The sequence below is a fragment of the Bactrocera oleae genome, chromosome 2 (assembly GCF_042242935.1).
Source record: "Bactrocera oleae isolate idBacOlea1 chromosome 2, idBacOlea1, whole genome shotgun sequence".
Classification (NCBI taxonomy): Eukaryota; Metazoa; Arthropoda; class Insecta; order Diptera; family Tephritidae; genus Bactrocera; species Bactrocera oleae.
The window spans coordinates 8,115,756-8,136,363 of record NC_091536.1 but is presented as its reverse complement, the minus strand read 5'-3'; the positions used below and the strand labels follow the sequence as shown (position 1 = coordinate 8,136,363).

Genomic DNA, 20,608 nt, shown 5'->3' with positions numbered 1-20,608 from the left:
CGATAAATTAAATTTTTAAATGCACTTACCATCCAGCTAATAAATAACTTTTCAGAATGTTCAAATCTTTGTTTAACTAAATTAATTCTTTATGTGTATTTCCAGAAAAAAAAGATGACAACAATGCTTACAATTTAAGGTAAATTTCTCTCTTGAACTTTCAAAAAAAAAATAGTCCACTAATTATTTTTATTATTTTTGTAATTTTTGTTAAACATTACCACCACAAAGTTGCCAGCAGTTGCGTTTTGAAATTTCAAATTATGTAGGCATATGCATTCTAAAATGTGCCGTTAGCAAACAAAAGCAGATTCCACCAACTCTTGCACCACCAAGAGCACAAAATGTTTTAGTGGCGTATTCAATGGTTTCACTGGCATTTTGCCAACACCAGGCAATGCCATAATTTTATGTGGAGTAAAAAGCGGCAAAAGCACACTTTTTACCTCTCAACAGCCTGTTGATAACTGCATTCAATTTGATTCGCTAATATATACTTATACATACATAATTATATGTGTATATATATATAAGTTATATACAATGACTTTCAGCAATTTTTGCTCGATTATTATGGTGTACAAAGTAGGCAATAAAAAGTCAAAACTATCGCCGACTCACGACTGGTTGCACACTAATAAACTTAATCGAAGCTTTTTAGATACAGTTATAGATAGTTGTATATTGTTACTTGAAAATTGCACATTGCAATGAATTTTATTGAAGATGTTTTTGCTGATACTATTTACGGTTACTTTTTATTTTGTTGTTCTTTTGTTATATAAGTAGGGCTTTATATTTCCATTTTATAACGACAAATGCATACATTGAAGATAATATTTCGCTCAGCAGACTGATAAAGAGTCACTTTAGTTTAAACTGGCTTCCGAAGCATAAATTTAGACTGTAGTATTTCTTATCAACCAGCGACCTCTGTAGAAAAATATCTTTTCAAATTTAGAATTTTAAATCACTGCAATAAAGATAAGATACAGAAATCATTCTCAATAGATAATTGACCGATATTTTCGTTTCATTACATAATGAAATTTCCGAAAGAGCTGATCGACGGATAAGTTGGAGATAATGGAATGCCTTAAGGGCATGCAGAATCATCAAGATCATATGCAAAAGCACTTGAGAGAGACGCAAGACTCACCTCCTCTGATTCAGTCCAACTTTATTTGCAACTCGTCTTAGATATCTAGGAGCTTCGAGGTACAAGTGACTAGCTGAAGTAACAAAATTAACTATCAAGTCTCTCTTAAAGTTAGCAAGAAGCGTTGATGTCCTGTATGATGAGTACTTCAGCACGAATTAAACAAAACATCCATCTAATGACCAGTAGTTCTAAGTGTGGTGTGACTGTTGGCCAGTATAACATAACCTAACCTCTTTTACATTCGCTTTAAGAAAAAAATTTTACTTGGCAGACCTTTCGAGTTCTGAGAAAACTGTACTCCATTGTCGACTCTTGTCTTGTTCAAACTTTCATACAAAGAGTGAAATTATGGAGAAACTATAAGGGTTCCAGCAATTTTTTTGTTCTCATTTTTAATAAGAATTGTATGCATATAATTAGCGTCTATACAGTTATTACGGGCTCGTGCTACTTTTTGCATTTATTTGTGGTATTATGCAAATATTTTTTTCAAAAATCACTACATAACTACTCTATTTAAAAACATTACAAGTATTATTGCTGCCCATTTAGTGCACAGTAGTGATTTATTTTTATCATTTCTGCATATTTATTACTACTTCCTTCATCGTATGGTTTTTTGTTTTGTACATTTGTGCGTATTGCAGAATAAAGAGCATAGCCAATCTCCATCTGATTAGCTGTTCGTATTGCTATCAAACAGCGAGTAACTACTTGCTTATTGCAGTCACGTTCGAGAGATAGCATCTAGGCCGTTGGCATTTTTTACATACACATATACATGTATTTTTTTCCTAGCGTCTGTAAATATTTCCTGCTTTCCTTTTTGCCCCGACTCTCTCTGCAATATCGTTGCTGTCATTACATATGGACACGTCTGCCAATCCACAGCTGTCAAATGTCATGCTGCTTCAACACTGTCAGTGCCGTAAAATAAGATAAATGAACTGTTGGGCCGAGCTGAAGTTAAAACGGCGAAGAATTCATTATTTATAGATGTGGCGTGGTGTTCGCAGCTGCTGCAGTACTTATACTTAGCGTTAATATATCATGTTAGCACCATTTGATTTCAGGATATTGACTCACTTTTCTCACACAACTGAGATCGGCTATTAGCTGACCTTTACGCCGGCGCTATATGTTATTGCTATTGCTTTCATATGGGCTGTTGGATTGCCTTCTACTGAGATTTCGCGTGCCCTTCATACTTTGGCGCGCTATCGTTCGTCCTCCCATTTCACGCCTCCAGCAAGTACTCATCTATACCCGTTTGTTTGTAGATTTGCTTGTGCGTATTTCCCCAGCGTCCAATTCAATAAAATTTAGTACGTGTTGTAAGGGTTAATCGATGTTTAGTTGTTTGCGAGCAGCATTTTTATGTGCTGGTCGAAAGCGTTGCGATAAAAATGTATTTCGTGTATTGCTTTTATGTCCGGCAGGCCAAACGGATATTCAATGTTTGTGAGGAATATTCTTTTTTGTCAATAGACAATAAATAAATACAACAATATAGCATCGCTTACAAAATAAAAATGTAAAATAATTGTTTTCATATGTGATCAGTTTGAGAAGTTGGTGTATTATTCAAATTTTCTATATAGAATATTGATTGACGAGTCTTTGCATGCACTATGAAAAAGATGTTGATCACTTATCCTAATAACTTATCCTATCGAATGATACTATCTCTGTCTCTGTCTTTGTCTCTCTCTAAACGTGTGCGTTCGTTGACTTATTGTCACAACTCCCTCCTTTCTCTTTTTCACAGTTCAACTTCAAAAACTGTAATGTTACCTAACAAGCCGATTTACTGAGCAAGCAAAAAAAATCACATAAATACTAGGAAGCAAAGCAAGTATTATGAATTCCTAAGTTTTTCTAAACAATACTTCTCAGTTTATTCGTCCATAAATATTTTATTTCATAGCCTTAAGATGTTCTGCCTGATATAGCAAAATACGCCCTTTTCACGACGTTGCCTGAGGCGACGAGTTGCGTCGAACATTTTTTTGAAGACTTTTCTGATAATTTTTGTTTTTTTTAGACAGCTTCAACAATTATTTTTCGCATTGCGGATGAACATATTACTATACGTTCTTTCTAAGTTACTAAAGAACGAAAAACTAATAAAGACAAAAAACAAACGTTAGCTTCGGTTCTTTAGAAGAACTTGACTCCAATCATTCAGCTTGTATGACAGCAATATGCTATAGTGATTCGATCTGAACAATTTCTTCGAAAAATTCTGTTATTACTTTAGATAATAATGCGTGCCAAATCTCATGAAGATATCTCGTCAAATGAAAAAGTTTTCCATACAAGAACTAGATTCCGATTGTTCAGTTTGTATGACAGCTATATGCTATAGTGTTCCGATATCGGCCGTTCTGACAAATGCGCAACTTCTTAGTGAGGAAAGGACAGGTACAAAATTTCAGGTCGACAACTGAAAAACTGAGCGACTAGTTCGCGTATATACAGACGGACGGACGGACGACTGACAGACAGACGGACATGGCTAAATCAACTCAGCTCAACATGCTGATCATATATATAAATATATTTTATAGGGTGTCCGACGTTTCCCTTTGGGTGTTACAAACTTTGGGGCAAACTTAATATACCTGATTGCGGAGCGTCTATACTTTCTTTGAGCTCGCTGACTGTGTGCAAAATTAATCAAAGAGAGGATAGCCTATTAGCAATAGCTTAAAGCTTTTTCCATGTTAGACTTGTATGGGTGCCCCGTCACAGCGGAATCGTCAGAAACTGTAAACCGATGAGCTTGCTATGAAGGGCACCCTTACCCCAATTTTATTCGATTGGAAACGAGTGGGTTTTACGATATTCTCATGCGTTCTATCACTGGTGAGCTCGGCAAGCTCAAAGTGAACCGTAAGAGGTCCCCCGAACTATTTACAAAGTCAATCACACGAGGTCCGACTAAATACTTTGACAGACAATCTTCGTCAAAGCTGTATGAAGAAAGGCGTGGCGGAATCATCTTGTCACTTTTCTCTCTTTTGCCCGGCTTTTACCAAACTGAGATTGAAATATCTCGGTAGACACATCTTTGGAGAACTTATATTATCTGAAATCGATATTAACCACGTTAATAAATTTGAGGTGTGCTTAAAAGATTCGTCGATCTATGAGGTGATGCACCTAAAGGAGTTTTTGGCTACAGAGGACGAAGATCTGTTCAAGTGAGATCCAATGATTTGTGGATCACTGCTACGACCTAATATAACCTAACCATATTAGCCGCCAGGCTGAATTTCACAACTAATCGGTTCACTTATCCACTATATCCTTTAGTTCCCAGAAAATTTCCTAATGTCAAACTTAAAAACAAGGTTCTATGACCATACTACTAGCAACTATATAGCAACGTTTCGCCAGTACTTTCTGAAAAGCAGTCTAATAAGCGTAGTGTCCATCTTTAAGCCAAAAGTAGAGAGGTACTGCTTGATTCAAATTATAATAAGATTATAATATTTTATTCTTTTGTGAAACATTTGTCATCAGATATGTTCAAGAAGCTCCTTACAATCATATAGGCAAACACATTTATATCCATTCAAATTCCCTAATTTCTTCTTTGTGAAACACACAATTCAGTTTACCAGAAAAACCTCGGACATTTTCATTTTAGTTTCAATTTTTTCTCAAGTTGGCTGCACATACCATTTAGGTAACATAAGAATATATTTGATGGTTTATATAAACGACGTATGTATTTAGCTGTTCCTCCGCTCACGTGAATGCAATTTTGTTCAGTCTGCTGTGCAAATTTAATTAAAAAATTGTTTGTTACCATCTTTTCGTTTTTCGGGGTATTGAAAGCCAAGAAATATGCTTGCCATTTCGTAAGTGAAAAATTGCATGCGATTCATACAAGTATTCAGATTTTACAACAACCTCTTTGTATGCATTGTTCAGAATGAGAGAGAATAGAAGTTTTTGTAAGCCAGTAAGGCTATAAAGTGTGGGAACTTGACTAGGTACTACTCCCAAAATAACGCCATGATCCCCCACTCTACCTTTTTTCCGTTTATTATTATTGGAAATTATTATTATAACTAAAGGTATCCTAATTCTAAATATTTATGAAGTTAACCAATATACAAGTACTTCAGTAAAGTTATTGTTAGGCTTGTAAAATTTTTGTGATCTGATTCTGTGATATGTGGCGCTAACTATGCTATCACATTTTTTTTAGAGTGTGTTGTGTAACACACACAACACATATAAATATCGAAGATACCATCACCTTTTCTATGTAGGTTAAGACCTAATTATTGAGTGACTCCAAAGCTGGGTGCTTCTCTCTTCTTTCAGAATAATACTAAGAAAATATCATGCACATTTTCTAATGAGAATAGAAAAATATCATAATATTTATCGCTAAATGCTACCCTCAAGAAAATCACGTTAAAATTTAAATAAACGTACAATGAAATCTACAACAATAATTAAATTAGCGAAAATAGTCCTCAGCATCACAGTTGCTAGTGCTCTCTATTACTAAATGCTCATTAATCTTGTGAAAAATGAATTTTTTGTCAGTGAAAGACAGCCTGAATCTGTTTTATGTTTTCTTATTTAGATCAATAGCTCTTAATTTTCAAAATACGTTACACATATATGTGTTGTATGAGGTCGGTTTGAGAAGTATTTCATTAGCTGATTCTAGATTAATATAAACTTTTTGAAAAACTTTAGTTGCCACAAAGCCAGGATGTGATTGATTAACATGTTTTGAATGATGTTGTATGAATCTAAGAAGTTAGGCGTTATTCCTAAACTTCAAAAAGTGGCGAATCGAACAATCAACTATTACCATACTTATACACAGAGACTGAAAATCACCTATTTCTTTAAGCAATATCACTTAGAAGATGTACCCACTATTTTATTGTATTGAATTTAATTGAGACTTCGAATATCTTTAGAGATCGGTTCAGATTAGGGGAAAAGCCCAAACAACACATCCCTATAAGTACAAAAAACCGAAGTACCAAACTGCATAAAAATTCGAACTGACAAATAAACAACAGTAAGAACGCTCAAAGTAGCTAAAATACAGCAATGACCACATTGAGAGCTGAGATACCCAAGTTGTGGCAATGAAACAACCAGTAAGATAAAACAACGGCTGACACTAATCACTTTTAATATATGTATCTTACAAGAGATTGCGGATTATAGCACTACCCGGTTTTGGAGGTAGCGGAAGCTGTGTAGTGCAATCTACCGAAAAGTTGCAGGAATAGACCGACACACTCAGAACATAAGTGAACCTGGACAGTCTCAAACCATGCCTTACAACAAGTGGGTTTACCGGATAATTGAAGTCAAAAAGATGGTTAAGAAGCTGATAAAGGCAGTTCTTCGCCAGTCATGTGAAAAATCGAAATAGTATGGTACCCTTAAATTGTAGAAAAATATGCCACAGCTGACTGCAGACGCATCAATTCATCCTCGTGCAAAAAGTAATGTTGCACTATAAAATATTATGTTTTATTTTTGCAATAACTAAATGCCAGGCGAGGCAATCAAGCTATATTTACTCCACAACGGCAAATTCTTATATACAAGTATTTATATGTATACACTTCCTTCGTTTATTGTGTGGCAAGTAAATGTATATATGTACTTTTTGCTGTTTTGCTTGTTAAGCTCTTATATCTCGGATATTTTGCAACAACATAACATAATTTTTCCTCTCCATTGCTGTCAACAAAATACTTCAAAGGCAGAACTAAAGCAAACACTGGCGGCGAGTGGCACCAATTTCTCACTTTCAATATTGCCTCGGTTTAATTTCTTGAGCTTCTGTTGCAAATGCTCGGTTTGCATGTTGGCAATAGGAAACAAAAATACTAAAGCTGTAAATTTTCAGCTAAATGAATGACTGTGTGCATGTATTGCTTTTTAAGTATTTAACTTGTTGGGGGAATGTAGTGGAATTTCTAGTGAAATATTAATTATTTTGCGAAATTTGACTAATAAGCTTAAGTGCGGGAGATGCTTGGCACGAAGGGGGATGTTAAGATATTATATTTAAGCTCCATTTTTTTTTCATAAGCATGCTGAAAACTTTTAAAATTTTCTATCTCGGAAAACAAATCTGCCCCTTTGAATTTCTCCATATCGTAATTGATATATCTTCTACTTTTCCTCCACGTTACCACCACTGTGCGTCGATTGAGGGACGGTCATTTATTTACCTCAGTAAAGTTATTGCTTTGATGTGCAGTTTTTGTGTTCACAATCAATTTGGGCGTAAATTATGTGCTCCATTAAAGTTAAGGGTTAAGGGTCGGTTTTTTTCTGCTTGAGCTGCTTTGAAAAAGCAGAAAATATTGCAACTGTGCTTACATTAAGTTAGGTTGGATAGAAAAGAAGTGATGTTTGAAGAAAGAACCTTAAATTACTAGAATATATTTAATGTAACTGTTTTTTAGAAATATATGTATAACTGTTATCAGAATCCTTAACAAATTCAAGGCAGATTACTAACATTCTGTAGCTCCTAAATGTAATAGCTTAGAATACTTTAATGTTCTAGTCCCACCAGTAACCGAAACGAAGAATTCTCACCACAATATCTTTGATTTAACGATAAGTATGGAGGAGATGAAGAAAAAATCCAAAAAAATGCTCTGCTTATCGGAAAGTTTTCTTCTTCCTCGCTACCGGGCTTTGATGTCCCAGAAATATCGTCGGCGCATGATCATGAACTATAATCTGTAATCAGCCGCTCCAACATGGAGGTTACAGTCACAATTCTCGCAGCACACACAATAGCTAAGTGATTCTTCTAGCAGTTTATTCTCAATTACTTTTACTTTTCGATGAAGGTATTTAAATTAAAATTCTTACAGTTTATTCAAGAGCCCTGAAATATTGAAAAGCACGAAAACAGTATTATTCGACTGCGATGTCACTGTATATGGTAAATAGAAGAAGGAGAAGACCCCCAAGGTTCTTATTCAAGTGTTGTTTTAAATACGCCTTTTCTTTATTCTTATAGAATTGTATCAGAGCTTCATCCTTGCAATGTCCCAATGTCATAAAGGTTAGGTTAGGTTAGATCGTAGTGTTGCTCCTAATCGATGGATCTGTTTTGAGAAGATGTTTCTCTTTTGTGTTACCCATAAACTCCTAAACATGGATCGACAGGTCCTCATAGATCGACGAAGCGTTTTGAGCTTGCCACAAATTTGTTAAAGTGGTTAATATCAATTCTAGCTACTTCGCTAAGTTCGCCGAAGGTATATCTTTAGAGATATTTCAATATCAGTCTGGCAAAAGCCAAGCAAGTGACAAGATGATTCCACCTAACCTTCCTCCATACAGCCAACGAACTCAAAGCCAGTATAGCCGCTCGCCTATCAGAGTGCATGCACACCCATCTGAAGTAAGCTGCACTGCAAAGCAGTACATCTATGTGATACCTAGATGGTAGCCACCTTCGCTCGAAAGCCGCTACAGTGTTCTGGTTAAACCCGATAGGTCTTTATATCCGTTAACTAACAGATAGAGAGATCTTTATTGCATTAAAGCGAATTTACACGGTTAGCTCGTGTGAAATCTAGAACTATATTTCTTTACTTAAAATAATCTTTGCAATTTTATTTTTAGTCTACAAGAACTACTTGGAAACTCAGTGGCACTTAGTGGCCACTGAATATATCTACGCGCAATATTTAATCCTCCGATACTGAATTGTCATTACGTATAAGTAAAAAAAATTGTAATTTCCGGCAGCGAAAATTAACTTGAGAAACTTCACCTGTAACAAAGACATTTCCGCCAACGTTTACGTTCAACAAACCGCAAAATTTTCCGAAATAAATGAATGAGAAGGTGATACAGCACCTTTGAAAGTTTCAAACATAGTACGATCATAGCTATGAACTCACGTACAATACCGGCGTTCCGGCATACGTTTACAAATGACCAAAAGTACAGTCATTAATAAAGACGAGCACGCATCACAGCGATTATCAACGGCGTGTAACTGTATGTACTATGTTCATAGATATGTTAATGTGCCAAGAAAGACAGAGTCTTAATAATTTACTAAGTTGCAGTACGAAAATTTTGCCAAACCACAGATACCGCATAGACTGGCGGTCTGACATTGAAAAATTACCATTCGCAAATGAACCAACTCAACTAACAAGTAACTGGCAATGAGCAAACGAGCTGCAAGGAAATTAGTGTAGTTCATAATAACTTCGACTACGATGGGGGTTTGTAGCTGTCTTCATCCGTGTGGTTACACTGATTAACAGCGAAATGCAACCCTGAGTGGTTGCGAATATATTTACGAGGAGATGAAATTTCACAAAGGGCCTGTGAAATTCTTGCTAGGATTCGTGGTCAAAAAAAAAAGCTTCTTCCCTATAACAAGTGGAATCGTTAGAAATAGATCAACTCAATTATGCAGTTAATTCAACAATTGGAATTGCATAAAATATATCATCTCAGAAATCCATTTTCTCGGACAATCGTCGAAAGCAACACGACTTTTTCTGCAACGGTTCTTCGAATAATTGAAATCGGAAAGAATGATACTGCTCTGTCGTTGGAAGAAGTAGAGTAGTACTTGAAGTAGTAGTAGTAGTAGTATTTTTTCGATTTCTTGTGAATGTTTGCCTCATTCCCTTTGCAAGCTTAAAGAATTCGCACTAAGTGTTACAGTGTAAATATTTTCATTTATTTATTGTCATCAACGAGCAACTAAGCAGATCAAGTTGTTGTAATTTCATTGCGACAGAATAATTTTAATGAAATTGTTAACTCACTGTGACAAGTTGAGAATGAGGTGAGAGAGCGCAAGTTGAAAAACGGTTGCAGAATACGTGATTCTGCTTATTTAAATTTGTGGTAAAATGAAGCTGTTTTTCCATGCTAGAGATTTAGGTGGGAGCGAGAAAAGTAATCTGATTTTAAAGTGGAGATTCTTTACATATTGAGTATTTTGTTAATAAAGAGGGCTAATGATCTGTATATAGCTTAAGACCCTCTACTTTTGGTTCCATTCGCAGGCACTGTAACAAAACCAGCTATAATGGTAATAGTTTAGTACGTGTGGCTAGTATGGCATAGGTATTTGATTTGAAGGTCAACGTGACAATGTCTTCTCAGGGATGGTGGTTCGCATCAAAAAGAAACTCAATTTCTCGGGATGCGACTTTGAATATAACCTAGTAAACTCTACAGTTCCGTATACCTATTTTCTACAATATGAATCTAGCTTTAGAATTAGACCCTTCCGTTTGCGAACCTACGACCATTTGCTAACACTACGAATTTCAGTTTTTGTCCTCTCAAATTTCATGTTGTTTTTGATCATTCATTTGGAGAGCTGTCACAAAACCTCTTTTGCCTTTCCACAAGTTATGAGTTCGTATTTGATCTCCAGATGGTACCGACTAATTTTCTATAGGCTATAGGCTATAGGCTAGCGAAGGCCATAGCAGACAGTTCCTAATCGCTGATGGGAACGTCAAAATTCCTAAACATATAAAGTACCAAAAAAAATTGACGAAGATTACCCGAAAACTATTAACATTGAAAATTTATTGGCTAAATGAAGATAATGAAACATATCAAAAGCTTAATGAAAAAAAGAGTTTATTAACCTCAGCGAGAATGTATCCACTCGATTTTCTGGTTGGGGTTTTCATACGAAATATCAGTCATAGATAGTCCGTGAAATCTAGAGCTGCAGAATATCCACCACTTACTTATATTTTCACTTAAATGTGCTCATATACATGTAACACTTTATTTTGCAAGCTCCTTTATTTTAATTTCCACTCTCTGCTTACTTGCTACTATTACATTAACGCCGTCGTGATTTCCAGCAAAGGAATTGTTAAACTGCGGTATCACCGCAGGCAATATGTCGCTTGTCAACCGCGAAGATGGCATTTTACATACAAATATAAATGCGTAAGTGTGCATGACTGCAAAGGCTGCGAAAAATCTGGCAACACGCAATTTTGTGGCAGACCAATGACAGCCGTCAAGCTGTGTGTTTCTGCCACAAGTGCTGAGGATGGGAGAGCGAAATTTGCAGTGCGTTGCTGATGCAGTAGGAAACAGCATTATAATTATGTTCGTGTTCATTTCCGATTTTTATGACATTGTATATACGTGTTGTGTTTGAGTTTATGGCTTGCACATAATTTCTTTTCACTTCATCTTCACTTCCGAACACTCACTTTATTGCTGTCGGTTGAAGTCAATGCATGACTAGCAGGTATGTAATGGAAGTGCACATTTTATTATAATTGGAAACAATTCAGGAATAACATAGTATATATTTAATATAAGTTCATATCTTTTTATTCAGATTATTGATAAAATATAAAATGAAAAATGATTAATTATCACCTTAATTTGTCATATCCATGTAAAAAGTGATCCATTTTGTGGTTCCCTATTATTTAAAGAAAAAAACATAGAAATTTCGCATTTAATGAAGAATGTTTATTATCATGCGAAAGAACATTCTTTGCCATTTATCTTTTAAACATTATATTATTCAACTGTTGACGCGGCTACGTCTCAGACGGTCCATCATGAGTCCAATTTTCGATGAATAGTTCAAGCATTTCGAAGTGGTGCCGTCTTGTTGAAACCAAATGTCGCCGGGGTCACAACCTTCAATTTCAGCCATCAAATAGTCGTTTATCATGGCGCGATAACGGTCGCCATTGACGCTTGCGTTCATTTTTGAAGAAATATGGACCGATGATTCCACCAGATCACAAACCATACCAAACCGTTGTTTTTTCTGAATAAAATGGCAGCTCTTGAATATCTTCAGGTTGCTCTTCGTCGCAAACGCGGCAATTTTGCTTGTTTACATACCCATTGATCCAGAAATGGGCTCTTCGCTGAACAAAATTGGGCTCAAAAACGTCTGATCTTCTTTGAACTTTTCAAGAACATCTATAATATAGAGACTAGCTAGAAATATAACCAAAACCTTGTTGCCGATCCTGACACACCTCTCCGAGTTACCTTTGCATCAGCTTTCTTGAAAACTATTAACACGCTTATGTTGGCTGAAGACTACTTTCTTCTGAAGTACTGATTGCCAGCAAAAATGTTGAAAATTCTATGAATCGCTATTACTAATTAAGAACCAATGGGATTTTAGAAAGAAGAAGTATTTCGAGACAAAATTCGAGGTAACTAATAAACATACAAAACAGATGCCGATTTTAACTGAATCAATAGAATAAAGTAGATTTTTGAACGATGTCTAATGAAAAATTTCTTGGGAAATTGTAGTATTTAAGTTCAGAAGGTATTGGAAGAGCAATTCGACCCACACAGCCCTAGGTTGCCTAAAATTTTAGACCCACAAATAAAAGTAGAAAATTGATACAAACTAAGCCACCATTAATCTGGTTTATGCACTGTTGTTGTTTTGAATGCTAGGATTATTTGCTTAACTGTTGTTGGGTGGGAACTCTTTTCGTGTCACATGACCCAAATCATGCCTACGCTCTTACCTGTCAATGTGACAGTTCTTCAGTCCTTGGGTGCCTAGTTACTTAACAGCTCGTGTTGTTGTCTGCTGACCTTTTGCCGTTGTTATGTTAAATGCTTGGCCGCAAATAGTGTCAAATGACAAAATGTGCTATTCTTGTATTTTACGGGTTGTTTGCTTTACCTTTGTTAAATTCTAAGTTGTGACGGACTGTTATCTTAATGAAATATATGTTAAATTTAGTTTTAAAGGATTAGGTGAAAAAAATTAATTTTAAGTTGTTAGTTTTATCTAAAAATAAAAGCTTAGATACTTAGGAGAGCGTTTGTACCAAATATTTTAGCACAAACAGACTATCACATATTAATAGAAGCCAATTGTTTCAAATAAAGACCAAATTAATTCCTGATACCTTCCCTAAATTCTAATGCTAAATGTGTTTTATGCACTATGAAATTTTTAAAGCGAAAATGATGTTTCTGCTTCGGCTTATTGCATCGTTTTGAAAAGTATCCTATATAGAATAATAGTATATGGCATAATGTTTCGAATTACTATATTGATTATTCTAAGATTTTATCAGGAATAATGCCATTCTAATAACAAAAAAAGTTCTCTAATGTTCAGCATTTTGACAATCTGTCGATTTTTAATTCCACGCATTACTTAATCGGTTATTAAATGTACAACTTCTTAACTCGATATTCGTCTGTACCGTCATCTTTCGAGTTATTTAAGAGAAAAAAAAGTTTAAAAAAATATACTTCAATATCTATCCACTCGATATTCATTGTAGAACTTGTTGCAATTTACCTGGCAGGTTTACTAACTAAATGAATAACCAGCCTTTGCTTTATAAGCTAATATTTTTTTGTGACAGTATAAATAATATAATATTTATATTTCATGAATCGCTTAAAAAATAGGTGAACAACAATTGCAATGAAGACCTTTATCACTCGCTAAATACGCACATATATATTTAATAATATTGTGTACATTAATTAATGCGACGAAATGTTCATATAATAACAAAAAAGCACAAGCAAACAATATTAATACTTTAACGAAATATTTATACGTCAATCATTATTTTATGTTAAAGCATATAAGCATATTATTTTGCAGCAACAACGACTGTATTGTCACAAAATCAAACAGAATGCATTCAATGAAAATATTTCATAAAAAAGTCAAGAGTTCTCTATTAAAAACACTCTTAAATTGCCATAAAATGGTTTCTATAAGCTGGAATGTAAAAAAATATTAAATTAATTGGCCTGGCAGCAGAATAATAAATAACAGAGTTTACTAACGGACAATGATCTTTCACGATTTCAAATTTATGTTACGTATACGCCGTGGCAGTTAATAATGAAGTGATATACTTGTACCATAAGTCTGTATGGTATAAATAATTTAAATTTTCGATGGCTCAAATATTTTTTGGAAATTTATTGTTTTAAATAAATATAGATTAGAACTGTAGCTGTTTTCAAAGCTTGTGCAATCCTTAATTATTGATAGTAGGTTTATAAATATTTTTTTTAAGTGACCATTACTTATGATTAGCTTATTAATTTGATTTCATATCATTATTATAATTTTTTTAAGTACATTGTCCATACCTTTTGTCGATAATTAGGTATTGGTCCAAAATACGCAGCTCCGAGATCGATGCCTTAAAAACTGAGGACCTAATTCGCGTATATGCAGACGGATAGACGATATATTTATAGTTCCCTCAAAGTTTCCTTCTGAGTGTTACAAACTTCATGGCAAACTTAATATATTTACCTTGTTCAGGGTATTAAAATGATACAACATAGCTATTTTAAATACTTTGAAGTATACTAAATAGTTTCAAATTTCTTTAAAACGCAAGCTTTAATAAAAGTTATTGTACATGTTATTAAATTAATTATTTTGTTAAATATGGAAATAATTAATTTTGCTTGTCGGCAATCTTGTGTAGCATATTTTCTCAATCCATTCATTTTCGCAGCTTTATGTAGTTGGCCATGGGTTCCAGATTAATCCTAACTTAACCAAACTTGCTAGGGAGAAATTTTTTTAGCATTTCTTCATACATTATGAAGATGGTTAAAATCAAATAATAACCACGCCCACTCGCCATTTAATGTTGAAAATTACTAAAAGTGCGATAACTCACTGAATAACCGAGCCAAGCATTAAAGTTCTCAAGCAAGATTGTAGAGAAGAGCTTTATGCTAACCGCAGTAAAAAATGGGCGTGACACCGCCAACTTTTAGGCGAAACCCTATGTCTCAGAAGCTACTAGACTAGATTTTGGTGTGTGAGGTTGCCCAATTATTACTATTATACGCTATCGTGAAATCGGTAGCCAACCACGCCTACTTTCCATATTATAATCTTATAAATTCCATCTAATTCTTTTAATTTACATTGTACAAATCAAACATCAATGAAGTTATTAGAGTAAAAATTTGCAAAAATAATGTCCCCACGGGATATAATCTTTACGCCCAAAAATTGTCGAAATCGGATTATAACTTTTCGAGAACCCAGACACCAAATATGTGGGTATCAGTGCATATGGCTGATTTTTTATAGAACATATCGGCCACTCTATGAGTTCTAGTATTGAAATTCCCTTAGCTCCCATATAAGTAATGTAGATGTGTTCCAACTTTCGGTTGACTTTTTGCTGCATCTATCGGTCAATATGTTAGATATCTCAATGAAATTCCGAAAAAGTCTCTTTATAATAATACTTTACCTTCTCGCCTGTGATTGTAAACCATGGATGCAATATTTCCTACTTTTAATACTTTTAATTGAAATATGTATATACGAAAATCACGTATACCACTGTATTTCTAATTCTATTTTATTCTAAATAATATGTAAAAAAATTAATTAATTAAAATATTTGTATTAGTAATGAAACAGTAATTTATATTGATATTCCAATATCCTACTGGGTAACAATAAATGAAACAGCGAATGCGTTGTTAGTTGAAAATACAACAAAGCCAACAATACAGCCCTTATACCATAAAACACGCACTTAAAGGATTTTAAAATTAATGGCAAATTGAATTGGCACACACGTGCTGTTTTTGTAACAGTTCTCTTCAGGCCTTAAAATGATTGCTCGGTAGAACGAAGGGCCAAATATAATACCAATAAGAATATTTGAAATATGACGCAAACGAAGAACGCATTTGTAACGCCCTGCACCGTAACGTTAGTTAAGTACTTAGATACACAAGCTTTGACTTGAATAACTAATTTCAGCAGCTAAGTCGAAGAATACCAACGGAGTATACATAAATTCTATGAAATATCGACAACAATTTAAATACGTATGCGTGCATGTAAAATGAAAAAGGGGGTGATAAAATGCGAGGTCAAAGTATGGGAACTACACTGATTTTGTGCGTGAACATTGCAGTTGTTGTTGGAATATTGCCTGCGTGGCATAATCATATTGTAACAATGAGAAATTGCCATCATTGATCAGAGCGTGAGTCTGACTAGGTTGCATATGCAAATAAGCGGATTTACACAGCAAACCACTTAATGTGCATTTCATTGTCATACACATGTGTTATATATATATAATAGATCTTTCATTGCCAAACCCGAGATTTATAAGTTTATATAAACAATATTTTTTAGCTTCAACATACACAATTGAGCTCAGGTGCGTTTGATGAATGAGCGCAAACTTGAAAAAATATATAAACATATAATCATGTGCGTGCATAAGAATCTATGCATTTAGTTGTTGTAGCTTTTTACAGTGATTGTGTTCTTTAAACATTTCGGCGCAGAGTTCTTTTAGCTACAGCATGAAGTTAGGATTGATTTTTTCAGTTGACATTTTTTAGTTTATTATAGTAAGTAAAATATTTAATTAATTTCGGTAACAGAATTTTCGGCCTACTCAGAATCGATTAATTAATTTTATTATACTTTTCACAGGTGAATTTTTTATGGCGTTAAAGCGTATAAAAATATTTTTATTTTGATTTTGATCAGACAGTTTGGATGGCAGCAACAAGCTAAAGTGATATTATCTGAACAATTCCTTCGGAGATTACACCATTGCCTTGGATAAAGACCATCTAAATTAGATGAAGATATCTCGTCAATTGAAAAAGTTTCCCATACAAGCACTTGATCCAATTGTTCAGTTTGTATGGCAGCTATATGCTATAGTAGTCCGATATAGGCGATTCCAACAAATGTGTAGCTCCTTGAAAAGAAAAGGACGTATGCAAAATTTAAGACCAATATCTCAAAAGCTGAAATACTAGTTCTATATACAGACGGACAGACAGGCGGACATGGTTAAATCGACTCAACTCGTCACGCTGATCAATTATATATATACTCTTCCACGTTTACTTTTGGATGTTAAAAACATCGTGACCCTGTGCTGAACTTGAAAAATATTTTTCTGTGTCGAAATATATTCAGTTTTGCCTTCTTTCTGTTCCAAAATTCAAAAGCATACAGATAGGACATACGAACAATGGTCGTCCTCGCGTGGTTCGAACCAATTCAGAGATAAAAACTTTTTGCGACCACATTTGAGGAAATACCCTTAGAAAACAGAAAATTATGTCAAGGGATGGATATGTCGAGATCAATGTCAACACATATTCGAGATTCCCTCCACCTAAAACCCTGCAGTCGGTCAACTGGGCATCTTGTGACAATGTCTTTGAAGCGGCTTCTTCAGTGGCACGTGGTTAACGGCCATGAAAGTAACCTTCTTACGTATGAAAAAATATTCACTTTCGAAGACGTTTTTAATAAACAAAACGGCAAAATATATGCAAAAACTTCCAAAAACGCAAGAAATTTTAGTCCAAAGGTTCAACGCGGTCAACACCCAGCTCTCTTTCGTAAAACCTCACTTCTATGAAAATGGTGTTAAAACTGAGGCAAAAGTGTACCAGCAGAATATTTTAGAAGGCGTTAAAAGCAGTTAAACAATACTCTATTCTATGGAGAGCATTGGATTTTCCAGCAAGATTTTGATCCAGCACCCAAGCCAATATTCCTGGTTTCATAGATTTTTCGGCGTCTGAAGTTCCAATTAAATTGAATTGCAGTTTGTGCTCAGAGTTGGAGAGCATGGCCTGTTGAATACTCCACAGAAATTGGTCTATTGACTAATGGTCGAATGACCTAGAGCCAGAAAATAATTAGGAGTAAAACTTTTGAAGAATTTTTCTTAATATTGAGTATAAATGCCTACTGTTTTAAAATGTAAAGTAAAAAAGTAAGAAAAAGGTTGCCACCTGACTAAAATTTTCACACGGTCTGAAATTGTTTGTTGTTCAACATTAAACATGGCTGCCATTTGCTTTTGACTCAAAGTATCATCTTCATCCAATATTGCTTGCAGCTGGGTATCTTCAAACTTTTTTGGTTTAAAATATCGGTAACTAATCAAATAACAAGCTTTTGATTCGAATAAATTATAATATAATGACTCTGAAAATGTTAAAATGAAATTAAAGAAAATTTAGTGCAATGCTCTGCACTATTTCTTCCTGTCCAGCTAGTAGCTGCCGTTGACTATTCAAGTATTTGACAAAGTGATCAGTACTGATTCGCAACATCCCATTATGCGGCAAATCACTATGCACGCGTTCATTTGTGTTCAAATCGCTGCCAAGCGCTTGCGGTCTGTTTGCGAGCAAGTGGCGGACGTGGAAGGCAGTGAAGCGAGACAGCTGGCAGCTGGCACGTTATGCGTATGAAGGCCTCAAACGCATGCTTACATACTACGTACACTCATATGGCACCAATGCATACACATCTTTGTGTATTTGAATGTGTGAGTCGCAGAGGAGCCTGCACTTTGCTGATTTTGCATTGCCCCTGGAGTGCATCTCTGCATGCGGCATATATTGATGCTGTCCATGCGCTGGCACACGTAAAACGTAACCGCAACTGTTGTGGCAATACACCTGAGTGGATGCAATGCCATTGCATGTTGTTGTGGTTTCACTAATAACGCTCTTACCTGCTCAAACTAACCAAGGCTTTTGATCGTAACATGCGACTGATTGCGAAAAATGTATTGATTGTTTCTGTAGCCTTTAAGAGAAGTGTGATGCGTATATTTAAATTATTTTTACTGCTATACCTGAACAGAAATCGAATAAATAATGAAACTAAAGTTTCAACGCATCATATTTTTGATGAAATAATTTAGAAGTTATAAATATAATCTCCTAAAAAGATTTTCGATTTTTTAATAGAGAACTATAGAAGTATTTTTGTGAGAAGATTTTTCTTTTTCGAATGGCATTTCCTACCGAGAGGTAGCAGTTAAGAGAAACTTTCGTGGATTTAGAGTAAATTTAAGCCGAGTTTCAACCCCTATATATAGTATTTGCATTATATTTATCGTCAAAATCTAGGAACATAGAAAAAAAATAATTCTTGGTCCGTTTTGGAAAGACTTGCTAGTTTATTTGTTGCCAACACTGCTTAAGGTTTGGGTGAGGAAGAAAATAGAGCAATACATTGTGAAGCTATACAGAAAACAAACCAAATTATTCACTTCAAAGTGGTTTATGGACTTTTATAAAATAAAATATACCCTTAATGGCTGCTTTTATTATAGGGAGTTTCTAGCCGTTTTTGACTGACACCTTAGCAAAAGTAGAGACTCATTGCTATGCCTACGACTTAATAAACTCGAAAAATGAAATTATATGTAAAGGCTTAATCAAGTCATGAAAATTTTCAGGGTGAAAATGCTAATATTAAGGTGGCGAGAAATGGTCATTATTTCACCGTTTATTCTTAATATCAGTTTCAAGACTTTTCAACTTAGCTCTCAGAAAAACACTTCAAATTATACTTGAAGATAGCTCAATGTGTATTAGGGACTCTCTTTCTAAAAATTTTTTTTCTGCAAGGAATAACAATAGATTTGTCATAAATAAGAAGCAGACCTGAACTTAAAGTTGGAATGCTATTAATTAATACAATGGTATTATATAATTTATAATTATATGTATATTTTATTTTCAATTTAAGTAGTTTATTTTTTTAAGCTTCAATAATCCCAGTAAATTCACAACCCTTTGTGAACTCATTTAGCAAAATTTCCCAAAACTCGTATAAATTATATAAAAGCAAAATCATTATGAAGCAACATATACCTACATACTAATGCGTGCACATTTTACTTAAATATCCATCAGCTCCTTATTTCGCTTCGTATTGCATGATTTTGATGACAAAGTCAATAAAACTACGACCCTTAAATATCAACAGATCATTTTGTACGTTTGTATTTATTTTAGCTTATATAAATATTTATTGATTGCTTACTTATCTACTTATATATATATTAATGCCTACCACAAAAGGGGTCACATATATTTTATTCGTTTTGAGCTCCATTTTTACGGCTAAATTGGATTAAGTAGGCTCGATGACCAGACAAATTGGGTTATAAATTGTGTTGGCAGCCTTGGGGTTGTATGGGTTCATTTCGATAAGGGTAAAGTGTATGCAATGCGACAGGTTTTCATGTCATATATTTGAATTGGACATTTTGTTTATATTCCATACATTTCTTGGAAATAATTGCTTGTGTATTTGTGTATGCTTTGCTTATTTTTAAATTGCGAGAGGGTTTCTGCGTATAGCATTTGTATTTAATGTTGAACGTGTAAAAAAGTATTTGTTTTGCATTAAAACGCTTGGAAAATAACTACTCAACTGAATATTTAATGAAATTAAACAGACATGGCGCATGAGTAAAATATTTTTGATGGCATCAGTAGTCATAGCGTATAAGTAACATTTTTTGTATGAAGATCTTCGCTTATTGCTTGGAGAGGGGATTTTGGTTAAGTTAATGCTTGACAGAAGAAACCAAATGTGTTTGTCTCGAA

The 20,608-nt window shown here is 34.4% G+C and overlaps 1 protein-coding gene across 4 annotated transcripts in view; it reads left to right on the top strand.

Moving 5' to 3' along the window:
- LOC106614325 (uncharacterized) overlaps positions 1-20,608 on the top strand; it is a 109,087-nt gene that overhangs the window by 18,508 nt on the left and 69,971 nt on the right. For all 4 annotated transcript variants that reach the window (XR_011395956.1, XR_011395951.1, XR_011395952.1 and 1 more), the window contains exon 2: positions 106-139. The gene's annotated coding sequence lies outside the window, so the exon portion shown is untranslated. The remainder of the gene's footprint in view (positions 1-105; positions 140-20,608) is intronic.